At 43.4% G+C, this 13,856-nt stretch overlaps 1 protein-coding gene and 1 long non-coding RNA gene across 8 annotated transcripts in view; one reads left to right on the forward strand and one right to left on the reverse strand.

Moving 5' to 3' along the window:
- Glurib (Glutamate receptor IB) overlaps positions 1-13,856 on the forward strand; it is a 212,217-nt gene that overhangs the window by 92,154 nt on the left and 106,207 nt on the right. The window lies entirely within an intron of this gene.
- Positions 1-13,856, reverse strand: part of LOC139106286 (uncharacterized) — a 102,826-nt gene that overhangs the window by 53,482 nt on the left and 35,488 nt on the right. The window contains exon 4 of the long non-coding RNA XR_011546327.1: positions 2,541-2,851. This is a non-coding gene — a long non-coding RNA (uncharacterized lncRNA). The remainder of the gene's footprint in view (positions 1-2,540; positions 2,852-13,856) is intronic.

A 13,856-nucleotide genomic window follows, 5' to 3' on the forward strand; every position in this document is an offset into this window, starting at 1 on the left:
CTATGCGATTTCACCCGTTCCTCGGCTCATCTCCGATCACAGAAGCTCGTCCGTCCGCAGCGTAATGGGCGTTCCGTTGCTTTCTGGACGAGAGCATGCTCTCGCAAGAAGACAGGAAAGAAAAGTTCACCTCCCGTCTCAATTCGGTCTCTCTCTCTCTCTCTTTCTCTCTCTATTTCTCTTCATCTTGTCCGTACTTTCTTTTTTTTTTTTCTTTTTTTTTCTTTCTCGATTGGTTCGAGTTTTCGGACTTCGTTCCGTTTCGCTGTCCATGCAATCACCTTTGCCTGTGCTCCAACCAAACGTGCTCCTACGCTACCTCAGAAATCCTTCATACCGTTCCAATCCGACAAACAAATCCATGACTGATCGCATTTTCGTTTTAGCTCCTCGAAGAATCGTGCCGACATAAAAATACAATGGCATCGCAAAGGTGTTTCAGCGGTGGCGCGACCGACGCTTCGCGAGCTCGATACCGTACAGCCGCGAAAAAGTAATTACTAGCGAGATTCTATCCTTCGCGGAATTTATCCGTGTTCGTTTGCGTTTTTCTTTCACGCTAATTAGTCAATCGATCGATTCAGTATCAGGGATTCGTAAATGGCATCGTTCATTGATCCCGTCGCAATTACCGTGTAAGCTTGGCTCGTCGCTTCACTTTAAAATCCTTTTACTTGCTGGTCTTCGCTTAATCGATGTGTCGTTCTTATACCGCGGCGTATGGCAAAGTATAGAAAAAGAAAAAGAGAGAGAGAGAGAGAACTTTCTTTCGGTCTTTTACCCACCCGCCATCAACCCTGCTGCATCCCCGTCTTTTTTATTCTCTCGCGATCGCACAAAGTCACGATGGAACGACTTATTCCAGTCGATCCATCCTATATCCGTATCTATTCCATCCGGTTCTACCGACCGAATCACGGATCTAGTTAGTCGAAAGTCACTACGGCGAACATCCTAGAAAGAGGAGCACGCTCGTACGCGCGCAGCTCGCGCGGGATACCACGGCCGGGGATAAAGCCGCCCGCTATATCGTTTGATTCAATATCGCGGGTCCGGAGGATTTATATCGGGGGGGAAAATTGCGTTAGCAACAGCTGCCGGTTGCCTCCATATACCTACCTACCTCTTAACGTGCACGAGATCCCGTTACCCTGTAAGACGTGTTAATAAAGCCACGACCCGGAGAGCGCAGCCACCAACGCGAGCGAAGCCCATTCAGTAATCTTAGAGCTTTCCCTCCCCCCACCCTCCCCTCCCCCTTCTCAGCCCGACCCGCTCGTCTCTTCAACCCGACACCCCCGCTTTTCCACCCTCCTACCTACCCGTATCCGCTAACTCGCCGGATACTTCGGGGGATCAGCCGAGTGCCAAGTTTTCTTTCGCGGAGAGAAAAGAGATAATAGTTATGGTGCGTTATACGTCAGCGGTTCTCGGATCTTTCGTATCTTTACTCGGAGCTCATCTCTCGCTCCTCTCCACGTTCAATCGTCTCCTTTGAAATTTTGATCGCATTCTGCTCCGCCGACGAACACGTTGAACGCCCATTTGCTCATCGAATCGATATCGCGGTCCGCCGTTTGAAAACTCGGGCACCCGGCGTTTTCGGATAATCTCGCGTGAGCTCATCTCCACCGATGTGAGATCTCGCTCGTCTACTTATGCCAAGTTTTTCACGCCGTCGCAAGAATCGAGCGCCAAACGGCGCCGAATACGGCCAAATAGGCTCGGATTAGTATTATTGGTCTGGCGAATAGACTGACGGCTATAAATGAATATGGATCGAGCGGAGTTTTTTTTTTTCTTTTTTCTCTTTTTTTCTTTTTTACTACTCGCTTCACCTACGATGCGTCGGTGATAGATCGATCTAATTTTATACGATATTCTATCTCGCGGCTCTTTTGCAAGCATCTTATCGAAAAAGGGACTCTCTCGGTCGATTTTCACAAATGTGGACCTAAGGCGTTTGTACGGAAGGCGTCTCGCGATTTCTGGACTGCCGCAATAGCTAAACTGGGGTTTGTGTAAGCTTTAGTGATCGTAACTCAGACGAGCGCGACTTTGGTAATAGCCTGATCGTCCTTGACCAAACAGATCTTCCACGAAGTCTTCGCAAACTCCTCCTAATCTCGAAGGAACGATGGTCGAATGGATTCTCTCTTCTCTACGGCTCGAGTGCGGGTTATCAAGCAAGCTGCTTGGGGACGTATTCAATATTAGCCAGGGGGATGTAATATAACCGTATAAACTTCGATATCCTCTTTCTTCCAACAAGAAACGCGAATATTACTTCGAAAACAAAGGAAGGAATTTTCAACTTTATAGTGCTCCAAACGCGAGCTTTCCGCGAAAGTCGATCCTTAATATCATAAACTAATCCGCAGAAAATTTTTCCCCAGCGAAACTTACGTTTTCAACGCAGCTTGTTCGTCTTAAAAAATAATGATAGATTATTTTATTCTACCTAGAAGAAACTGTGCGCGCGCTATTTTTTAGAAGACCTCAAATATAAATTACAAAGAAAAAAAAGTCATGCGACTTACCGATCTGCAACAGCGGAGTTGTTGAGTACAGCCGGTGACTGTAACATAAAATAAAAAACATTAATGTAGACAGACCAATATGGTGGTTAATAAAATTAATAAAAAAAAAGTTTTTTTTAATGAAGATTTTATTTTAAAAAATTTATGCTTACCTAAAAGTTGCTCCGCTGGCGCAGGATGCCCGTCCCGAGCCTGCTCCTCCTCTCAGATGGGACGTGTCGAGTCATCCTTCCGCGCACTCTTAGCACTGGTCACTTATAAAAAAAATGTCAGGGTGCTCCATCGACGAAAATTTTCTTCTGCATTTTTATCTGAAACAAAAAAATTTATATTTTATTAGCAAAAATCTAATCTTCGACTTGACAGTCGACGTTGCTTTAAATGGAAATAGAAAAAAAGAAATAAAGAGAGTAAAACAAATAACTACTCGATAAACATGCTTCGTTAATTTTCTATTTTTTTTTAAAAAAAAGCTTTTGTGTATAACTGCAATGATATTTCGATTTTTGCACACTCTATTTTATTAAAATCTGGTAATTCTTTTTATGTTTAATTAAACGTTAATTAAAAGTCGCTTTATATTTTTTAAAGCAAGTGCAAATTATATCAATAAATATATCAAAATACAAATAAACGATTTTTTTTTACTGTAACTCCGTATATCTGAAAATTACATAATTTTTACTTTTAGTAAATTGCACTCAATCTCGTTTAGCGACATAGCGTGTAATATTGTTTGGAACCCGTGATCGAGTGCTTCACCACGTTTATTTGCTGGATGCTAGAATTGTTTTGTATTGGCTCCGTAACAAAACAAGATTATGCTCGGAGTTCTTCGTTTTTACTTCCGTTTTTCCAGCCGACAAACGGTAGTTTCAAGTTAACATCGATTCTCTTGGAAATCGTTCCGCCATGTTGTCGATCCGACAACGCGGACGCACGGGAAAGAAAAAAAAAGGGAGAAAAAAAAATTGAATTTACGGATATTGCATCGGGGTAAAGAGGCAAGGGAAGTAAACGTAAGCGGATGGCTCATAATCGCGTAGATGGGACTTTATTCTTGGTCTTACTACGTTTACCGTGGCCGTAAACACAATCGAGAACAATGCGGACGCGCGGTCAAGTACCGACGACGGAAAATTTTTATAATCCGCTAGATATATCCCGACAAAATCCTCCCCCGACCTGATTGGACGCGAGTATTTTCCGATATCGCGTAATTATTTCCGTTACGGGAAACCGCCGAGAGTTTTCGGCCGGCAAGCACTTTTCATACAAATTTTTTTATCATGCGCGTCGACAATTAATCTTCGCGGGAGACGATGCGCCGAAGGGCGCGAGAAAGGGGAGAGGGAAAGGAAAAACGAGGTGGTGCACCGATAAGATACGCGAGAGAAGATGGTGTAAGGAAACTGAACGCGGGACAGAGTTTATCCCAATAGTAATATTTCTATTCCTACAGTGTCCCGTTCGAGCACGGGATTTCACTCTCCCTTTTATTCCGGTTATTTCATATCTCGTCCTCTCATCCTCGTCTCTGCTTTCAGCCTGAGATAGGACTGACATAATTTTCCGAGATAGTGCTCGGGGTCCCGTCCTCTCTGCTTTCTTCCTCCATAACCCGCCACCTCCCGGTTTCCTTTCCTTCCGCCTTCGAGTTCGCGAGGCCGGTACCGAGAGCTCCCTCTTTTTATACCTCGGCCCTCTTCCTTCCTCCCTTTTTTTTTTCTCCCCCTCCCCCCTTTTCTTCCGAGCTTAAAGCAAAGGGATCGCGTAAGTCAGCCGATTCGAGGATCCGCGCCTGTACTGCCTTTTACTCTTTCTACGCTTTCCTTCTTCTATTCTCTGCCCGCCTTTCTCAAGTCGAGAGTTCATGTACATCTTTTCGAGTCAATTACGTCTTTTTCCCCGGGCTGTCTCTTGTCCGTAAAGTCGGAGAATGTCAAAGGCGTCCGCTATTTCTAATGATCGCATTACGTCGTATTACTACGGACCCGTTGAACTGAATCGTGTATTTCGGATGATTACGAAAGGATTACCTGATTATTCGGCCGTCTTGACGCCGGATAATCGACTCGCTCGACGTAGAGGAATAGAACCGAATCCCGACGCGAATTCAAGTTGTCATCGTCATCGAACGATTCATTGTTACGATGTCGCAGCATGTACTCACTGTTGCCTGATTAAGTTCCCGTATATCTACCGAAGGCCAGGCAATTAAGGCTGCCCGCAACCACTGTGCCAGTGGCAGATCAAGCTCGCTCGCATCCGTTACACATCGGTCTAAAACCGCATTTAAGTACTTTCTTACTAATCGCGTATTATTTTAATAATATATAGACTCGCGCCGTTGTATCATCACGAACGGAATTAATTATCATTTTCGTTATCTTTCATCAATTAATTATAAATCACGTTTTTCGCGGCACGCCGCGCTAAATTCTGTTAATTAAGTAAAATGTGACAATTAATAGAACTTTTTTAAAAGCACGAAACGTTTTCATATACTTTTCAAATACAGAAATAAAGTGTAATAGATAAACAAGGGAGTTTTAATTAAAAATATAAAAATCATAACGCGAGTTATAAAAGGCAAGAGCTGCCGGTTTTCTCGCCGAATGCCTGTATTTTGAAAATGAAAAAGGACAGGCTGCCGAATTGCATTCTTTTACTTTTCACGGAGACCGCGTTAAAGACCTAAATAGTAATTTTCAAGGGCGATGCCGACAAACGATCGTTCTCTCGCGGAGTCAATTTCGCAGTTGACCTAGCATTTCGCCGAGATACAAACCAAAGTGGTAAAGAAACCTTCCGTTCGCCGCATTAAACCAACGACCATCCACCGGTGTGACAATCGGGTAATAAAATTCACGTAGGTACCGAAGTTTCGCCGATCTCCGTGCATAACGGTTCACCCACATCGTAACGTTGGCGATGCGACTGTGCGAAGCGGCGCTTCCTCCGTTTCCGCGTGTGGAATAGTGGAGCCTTTAGCTCTTTTCGGGATAGCATACGACTTGACTTTATCGGAAAGTGATATCGCCGCAGCAGCGGGCACTGCACTTTGAGAGAAAAGAGTAAGTCAGAAAGCTCGTTGAAAGAGAGAGAGATAGAAGAAAGGTTTGAAGAGGAGAGAGTTAAACGAGAAGCGCAAAGGCAGCGAGGAGGAAAAAAGAAGAAAAAAATCAGAAAAGAAAGAAGAGCACGAAGAAAAGAAGAAGAAGAGCCGAAGTTGAGACGGGAGAGTTCAAGGAATACGCTTCGATCGTGGCCAACTCTACGAACTTTTTAAAATCGAAATTCCGCGCCCAGCCGGAGTCGGATGCCTTTTGCGAGCGGAATACTTGCCCTTGAGTCTACGACGACGCACGGAGTTTCACCATTTTCCCCTCGTATTCTCTACTGCATTTCGGCATTCGCCGCTGGTCCGCGTTTGTCGTACACGGGCCGAGAACCAAGCGTGTCGCGATTGTGCCGCGCCCGGCCACTGAATTCAGCGACACGGAAAAGCCATTCTTCCATGAAAAGGACCCCGGAGTCGTTCACGTGGCCCCCGCGGACGGCCGCCGTAATCCACCGTGTACCCGCATCGACGCTCGATGGCGTGCACGGCTCTCGAACATCTGTACTTACGAGTCCTTTTGCGTCGTCCCGACTCCGAAGGTTCGCTTAACCAAGGGGAACGACACTCGCGATGAATGGGATTACTGATAGCCACTCGACATCTTACGACACCCCACTGTTTACGATTCTCGGTAGTTCGGTGCAAGCCAAACCGTAATTCCCTCATTGAAAATAGAATACTACTTGTTGAACGTAGATATATATATATATATATATATATATAATAATATATATTTAATCAAACAAACAAAAATAATAATGCAATAATTATTAATATTATTTATAAAAATGTAAGAAATTTAATAATACTATTTGTAGAAATGTAGGAATGTAATAGCATTATTATAATTTATTAGACGCTCTAGACGGATCTCTCAAATGTAGACATGAGGGAAATCACGAGATTTGAATTGCAGGAATATAAATATAAATAAATTTACCGAATAAATTTGTGTATGATATTGTAAAACTATGTGTGCACAAAATTAAAAGAAATGCACCGTGTACGCTGGTAATCCCAGGGGTATAAATTACATCCGAAAAATGCATATAAATATATTTAGTACAATATAAAATAGAAATATTCTTTACGTTTTTGTTAAATTAAAAAAAAAAATGTATCTTTACAAAAATCAAGATCCAAGTTTAAAAAATTGCAATTCTTTTATATTTCACAAAATTATTAAATTAAAATTAATTTTATTCGCGAGATTCGTAATCAGTTATTATATTTTAATTAAGATAATCGGTAAATTAAAAGGACGGGCGATCGATTTCGTTCTTTCTTTTCTCGCCGTCGACAGCTTTTGTCGCGTCTCTTACGCGATTAAACGTACGTTTATCCGATCTTCCGTTTGTAGTTGAGATCGATGCACTTGTCGTAAGTATGCATATCGAACACTCGCGTGATCGACAAAGAAAGCTGCCGTGTGCCTCGGCGAGGCAATAAACCTCCTTTGCTCCGTGCCAGCGTAACACGAGCCACTATCCGTTATTACGAAATACTTTACATACCCCCTCGATGTTTTTATTAACATACCACCGAAACGGGCAAGAAAACACTGCGGGGCATACGTTTCGCGCATGTGCCGGGCCCTTGGCATCGCGCGGATAAATTACGAAGGGAGATACATACGTCCTACGCCGGCAATTCCGAAGCACTCTTCGGTCGGTCCCCGCGGAGTTTTATCCGTCGTTTCATTGCGTGCGTTCTAGGAGCGTTTTATACTAATCCGCTTACAGGCACGAATTTCGGAGCATATGATTCCGAAGCGGCTGCATGCCATATGAGCGCATCCGTTCAATCTTCCGTAGAGCATCCAACGGCTGATGCTCGATCGAGTGCTCCCCATATGCGGAGCTCGGGGGACACGCAACGATAGATACCGAGGAGGTATTCCACAAATTTCTCGTTTTACGTTCCGCTATAATCTCAAAGAGGGTATCTCCGGGCGGAGAGCCTTCCCTCAGAGGCGGCCAAGCCACCGTGAAAGCGAGTATATCGAGAGACAAAACAAAGTTCATTCGAACGAAGGAAAGAGACGCGCGCGAGGGGAGGGAGGGGGGCGGCGGAAAGCACGGGGTGGGCCAGCGGATACTTGTCTCAAACAAGATCGCGCGCGGTGTAAACGCGGGGGAGGTAAGGTATCGAGGACACAACGGAGATGGAGTCCTTTTCTCGCGCCACTGCAAACCCGGGGTGAGCACACGAGCTCGAGCGCACGAGCTGAGCAATGGACCACAGGTATTTACATAAGAGTGGCTGCTCGCGAGGCTTTATCCGGGGAAACCTGTTACCTGAGGGCAAGGAAAAGGAGCGGCATGAAAGGCAACTCCTGACAAGATCCGTCAAGCCTTATACAAAATGTACAATCTCACCGTGCTCCTTTAAGGAAAAAAAAAAAAATAAAAAAAAAATAGAAAATAAAAAAAAAAGAGAAAGAAGAAAATAATGTGACGACGGTATTGAACCGCGACGCCATCGCCGAGGATATTATACAAAGTAAAGCAAAATGTTCCGTTTTTTCGAGCCGTGACGTGGGTAATGTCAATTTGCAAGTAATGTATTACGTATTTATTACGTTGCTAATACGCTGGCGTTTATATTCTGCTTTTTATTTTGATTGATGGACCTGGGAAGAATGTATACGCCGCGCGATCTGGCGTTGAATAAATAATATATGAGTGTTCTCGCATTTATTTAAACCGGAAATAAAATTGCGCGGGGACGATAACTTTGCCGATTCAATATATGTGCGTTGCCGTTGCCAAGAAGGAGATACGAAAAGAAAAGGCGCAAGAGATATGCGGAGCTGTACCACTGAGAGACGGGATCGTATACAAAATTTATAATTTCCCAATCTTATAACGTTTACTAGGAAATCAGAGATATATTCTCTTTTCAAACTACGACTTTGGTTTCATTTTATATATGTACACAAGTATATTTTCCTTCAATGACTTTTAAAATAAAAGTTTTGATGCAAAAACACCGCTTTTTATTCATTTATAACTTAAATTAAATAAAATTAAATAATATGACTAAAAAAAAAGAAGAAGAAGAAGAATAAAAAAAAGAAAACTGAAAATAACCACGAGAAACATTATAGATGTAATTCTCTTTTAAAATTAATGAAAGCATAAACTACGATATTTAAAAATTATTCCTAGATTTCGAATGCGAATCATTCTTTAATTAAATACAATTATCGGATTGAAATAATAACATCTCAAAGCTACCTAATAGGATTTATTTGCCTGCGCGGCAGGATCATCCTTGATAATGCATATTTTAGTTTTAAAATCCTCTTCCATCCTCAGGCGCAGGCACTGACGTGCAAACAGACACGCGCATATGCGCAGTTTTACCAATACCAGATTCTGAACATTTACATAATCTTGGATCTTAGCAGCCGCCCTGTCCGGATGTGCTTACCAGTAGGAAAGAGAGAAAGGAAAGAGAACGGGAAGGCGGCGCGAAGGGTGGCTAAGAACGAAGGGGATACGGGGACGGCGGACGGGCTTCGTGGAAAGATCCGCCAAGTCGTATACAAAATTCATAATCTCACGGCGTTATAATGTTTGCCGGTATAGCGCGGAGGTGTAGAGAGTTCTGGTATGCATAAAGTGCGGTGATGGCGTGGTATACGAGATCCTGGAAGAAGAGCGAAGACGGTGTACCGTGGCGAGGGGGCGGCAGTGGAAGTCGGAGGGAAATATTATGACTCGAAGCAGCAGGAGACTGTAATGGATCGCCGTGAGCGGGCACACGGGGCCATGGGCTTGCATTCCCACTTTATAAATCACCACCTGTACTTAGGTACTGAAAAATCGGCTCCAGGGGAAAATGACGGCGGGTACTTAAAGGGAGGAAGGCAGGTGGAGGAAAAGAGAGAAAGCGAGAGAGAGAAAAAAGGACGTAGCGACGAATCCTGATTTTTTTCTTTTTTCTTTTTTTTTTTTTCGCAGGCTCATCTTCCCCCACCCACCCATAGAATAACGCGAAGTAATATCGTACGGGGTTACGGTAAGAATCCACGGTCGCACATCGAAGCTATGAAAATCTAATATTTTTGTTGGGGTACGTTTTTACGCGATTGTGCGAAAACACCGAAGATTCTCTCGATTTGGCGTTTATCTTAGAACGTATCGAAGGGGATTGCGAAAGCCGTTTCGCTCGCTCTGTTTATTCCTTCCTTCTTTTTTCATATTATTCGATATATTCCCCTGTCGGGAATTCACCGGCGATTTCAAAAAGAGTAGAGCGTAAAATTTAACATACGTTTCTTTTTATATATATACATATTTCTACCATTACGTTGTTGTAATTACGGGACAAATTTTAATGCGATCGGATTTTTGCCCGCCGATCGAGCTTGTCGAACTTGCATTTGAAATCTTTTTTTTTTTTTTTTTTGCTTTATCGAACAACGGAATAGCCGGGCCGAGTTCTTTGACCAATACGTAGGCGGGTATTGCTTCTTTGTTCAAGAAGTACCTCTGAGGTGTTACACCGTTTTCTGACTTTCTATAAAGGACGTTACACCGATCGGATTGATCGCTCTTAACGGGAACCGTTCGGTACGGTTTCTCTCTATTCGATCGTAAATCGCCGAACAATAGAGTATGTATACCTCCAGTGAAAGGTGAGAGAAAGAGAGAGGGAACGGGAGCGGTGCGAAAGGCGAGATCTTTTGCCTGGTGGAACCATCGCCATTATTTGAAAGAGCTTTTAAGGCAAGCTCCCTTTTACATGATTAAGAACGTTCTTGCTTGGGCGCCTCTTACTTAGCGCAAAGTTCCTCGCGGACTTAAAGCGCTTAATCTTCTTTGCCAAATAGTAGCTCTTGTACCGGCTGGATAATGGTGACTGCTTCATAATAACTTGGTGCCCGGGGTTTGGTGGGCGACTGTCCATACCCATAGCGGGAGTTCGTTACATCTTTTCCGCGGGTAATGGCCGCATTAAATATATATTATTTAACAGTGTGATTACATTCCGGGTGAAACGAGTTTACGGTATGCAGTTAATTAAATCCGTAATAGATGCGGTGGCCGGGGCAGTGCCTTTAATTAAAGTATGCTTCCTTATGGCTTGCGCTACCCGTTCGATAACAACGTCCATACTCCGGCACTTCAGATTTTCATACATTACTCGAATTTCGCCGATCAAATTCCGTGCATCCACGCTATTACTGCTCTGTTCGTTATGTCGATTTAAATTTTGTTACGGAGAAATGGGCCGTATTTCGAATGCACTTGGATCTTAAAAGGGAAATGGATACGACCGAGCGCGCGGGGGGAGACCAGCATCCAGGTTGGACACGAATAAAATTACCCGACGGACGGATTGAGATTTCTGATGGATAGATACTCCGAGCAAATTGTGTTGACCCAAGCTCGCATTAACGGGGAAATACTAATTTCGACGGTGATTGCCAATTTACATGGATACGAGGTATGCCCGACCTGCGTGGCATAATCATGTTGTAAATATACAGTAAAGACTGTCGCGTAATAGTTGATACGAACCATTAAACAGTTGCTTTTCTAATTTCTAGTAAATAAGTACGATCGATTAATCGTTCCACTTTATAGCGACGGTTTAACGTGGTTAATATTAATTTCAACAGTTAAATGCGAATATCGCTGTTCCCTTTCGCCTCGCGTATTATTGCAAAATAATAGCAAAACTTTAAACAAATGAAACCGAGTACGTGATTATGCGAGAACCCTTCGATCTGTCCATGTATATCCCATTGATACGATTAGACAAATTATTTTTACCCCGTGAAATTTAAATGCTTATTTTTTTTTTTTTTACGAACGACAATATAATTACGTTGATTTTGCTAAATCTACGTAAACTTGTTACGAAATAAAACGGAACGTTGCACGCGTTATAATTATTACACGTAATTAATTAACCGAGAATCGTACGCTGTAATTGCTTACAACCGTTCACTTCTTTCGCCGTGTAAAGTGATGATATCACTTTTCGTAATTAATTAAATTAGTAATTACAATGCGCAATAGGTGGAGGGCCCGTCGTGCAATTTTGAAACAAACTGGAAATTTTGATTAATTCCCGAACTTTGCCGCGATGAGGAGTCTCGTTTGTATTACGCACGTGGGACGTGATGATTTATTTTGTTATCACGCAGCATAGTTTGAACCGGATGCGACTAGCGTAATTACAGAGGTAACTGTACGAAGAAATTAAATTAATTAGATCACCGACAATATGGTATTTACGAGGTACTAATAATAACTGTTAAACTCTATTCCGCTCTTTGCGCCGCTACAATTACCCATACCCTCCGTCATCCCGCGTAGTTAACGCGTGTCACGCACAATGATATCTAATGATAACAATGTTTACATCTCATTTATAACTATGTACAAATATAACTAAATTACGAGTCTCAGCCGACATCGCCGTAACACGAACGTGGAAGGGGGCCGTTAAACGCATTTACCGCGTGCATTAGGGCGCGCGCGCGTTTTCCCCCGCGCGTTGCGCCGTATGACGTTGCATTTTGACCGCGTAACGTGAGCGATTGTTTCGCGGCCCGGCGGAACGCGTGACTGAAAGTAGGTGGCGAGTACCGGCAAAATATCTCGACGTTAATCGCGAGTGAAATTCCACCGGGTGCGCGCGGCAGAAAAGCAACCGTCATCGGGACACGTTAACGTGACAAATGGCCACCGCGCGTTGTAACGCCGTCGGTGGTATTATCACGCGCGCGTAACACATCGCGAAAGGAAACCGGCGAGGGATAGCGTATTAAATTTCTACTTAACCGTAACGCGGCCCGATCTCGATATAATTATGCAGTATCCGCGGGGCGCGATTCGAACGTGCGGGCCGTTCGAGTGATACCGAAAGCCAGATGCGTATTTCGCTCACGTATCGCGGTCTATTAGTTAATTATCCGGCGCGACATAGGCTATCTTGATAGGATGCTGCGGCCGGATGCACCTCGCGCAGTACAATCTGCCGCGTAACGAGAGCCAGCGTGCGTGCACGGTACCTCGCAAATTGTAGAATTCACCGGGCGCCCAACCCAGCGCTGTCAACAAACAACAAACGGGAAATTATACGATACGAGGCGTGCGCGAAGGCACGCGCGAACTCGCACGCGCGATTTTAATCTGGCCTAACCACCCGGCGAACGAGGCAAGAATAGTAACGCGAAGTGAGCTTCACTCGCCGAATCGCATCCCCGGTCAAGTTTTCAGACGACTTTCTTTTTATTACGCGAGCCTGAGATTTTGCACTTCGAACGAGCGCTTTATTAATTTATTAAATTTTTTTTTCTTTTTTTTTGAGATGAACAATGGCGCAGGAGATAATTATACAATATGCTGAGCAGTTTGCTCTTTATACATGATCATCACACCCCGTCACGTCGCTACAATGCATCGTTGTCCCGCATGGTTACTATTGTATTATATTTCTTTAGAAGAAAAGACTTTGATCGTTTAGAAATATGCCGGGAATTTTCTCTACGTTCTCGCGATTCATAGTGACATTCTTTGATAACACACCGCATCGATCATGAATGCATAAAAGCTTCTTGAACTGATCTCGTAATCGAACAAGGAGAAATCTTGCTTCTCTTTTTTTTTTTTTTTTCAGCGCTAAAGCGCGAGAGAAAGCGTATAACTGGTATGCTGATATGAGAATCTTCATATCAATGCGACATCATAAGAGCGAAAAAAAAAAACCCACGATCTTTTATTCAGTTTATTCCATTGAGAGAGAAACGAACGGAAATATGAAGGAATCTCGTACCGTGCGTTTCACATCTGTGGGCGAGGAGGTGGATAATGGAAGGGACGAACAAGCATTAATTGCGAGAGATAGACGGCAATTAAAATGTTTACCACCGCGATAAAGATGGCAGTGAGCCTCCGTTTAATTTTTTTTTATGAACGTCAGGGCCGATCGAAATTACGAAATAAATTAATATTTTGTCAAGTGAGCTTGATAACCGCGAATCCTCGCGAAGCGTAATATAATAATTCGAGTCTTTTCGTCCTCGAGCGTGCTCTAGATATATTTTTTCAGGCAAGTAGGTAATATTTTAAACCGACGGAACTCTTTCAATTTATTGCATGTACAACCAATCGACATAAAAAGTCAACTAGACTCGTTCTCTCCGTTACCCGTTCACGTCAGGTATTTTC

This window comes from Cardiocondyla obscurior, linkage group LG10, assembly GCF_019399895.1.
Source record: "Cardiocondyla obscurior isolate alpha-2009 linkage group LG10, Cobs3.1, whole genome shotgun sequence".
Taxonomy (NCBI): Eukaryota; Metazoa; Arthropoda; class Insecta; order Hymenoptera; family Formicidae; genus Cardiocondyla; species Cardiocondyla obscurior.